This window comes from Humulus lupulus, chromosome 2 (assembly GCF_963169125.1).
Source record: "Humulus lupulus chromosome 2, drHumLupu1.1, whole genome shotgun sequence".
NCBI lineage: Eukaryota > Viridiplantae > Streptophyta > Magnoliopsida > Rosales > Cannabaceae > Humulus > Humulus lupulus.
Genome location: NC_084794.1, coordinates 275,489,866 through 275,490,632, shown reverse-complemented (window position 1 = coordinate 275,490,632; position 767 = coordinate 275,489,866). Strand labels below are relative to the sequence as shown.

General features: G+C 41.7%; 1 non-coding gene across 1 annotated transcript; it reads left to right on the top strand.

The window, feature by feature from the left end:
• The first annotated feature begins 254 nt into the window (after positions 1 to 254).
• LOC133820681 (small nucleolar RNA R71) lies at positions 255 to 361 on the top strand. Its single transcript, XR_009887083.1, has one exon. It is a non-coding gene; the product is annotated as a small nucleolar RNA R71 (small nucleolar RNA).
• Positions 362 to 767: the final 406 nt, after the last annotated feature.

The following is a 767-nucleotide window of genomic DNA, read 5'->3' as shown; positions in this document are numbered from 1 at the left end:
GTAACTGTTTGGTTAATGTTGCCACTTGAGCGGACAACATTGAGATGGCATCCAATTCATGCACTCCAACCACCTTCTTAGTGATTTCTCTTTCTGATGGCCATTGATAGTTATTCATAGCCATTTCTTCCAACAGATCATAAGCTTCATTAGCGCTCTTACTCATGAAAGCTCCTCCAGACGCTGCATCTATGATTGTACGAGTAGTACCACACAAACCATTGTAAAAAATATGGACTAGCATCCATTTTTCAATTCCATGATGGGGACATTTTCTCAGCAGCTCCTTAAACCTCTCCCACGCATCATACAGCGATTCACCATCTTTTTGGTGAAAATTGTTGATTTCACCTCTATACCTTGCAGACAGCGATGGTGGGAAAAATTTTGCTAAAAATTTCTGAGTTAGCTCCTCTCATGTTGTGATAGAATTGGCTTCCAGAGAAATAAGCCAAATCTTTGCTCGGTCCCTCAATGAAAACGGGAATAGTCTCAACCTCACTGCATCGTTTGTCACTCCGTTCATCTTGAATGTGGCACAGAGCTCTAGGAAATTAGCCAAATGTAAGTTTGGGTCTTCCGTTGGTGATCCCCCAAACTGAACTGATGATTGTACCGTTTGCAATATAGCTGGCTTAATTTCAAAATTATTAGTCTCCACTGCTGGAGGTCTAATGCATGACTATGCCCCCATTACAGTAGGTAGCACATAGTCCCTCAAACTTCTTTGCATTGGTTGCTGAACTGGTACAACTCGTTCATCAACA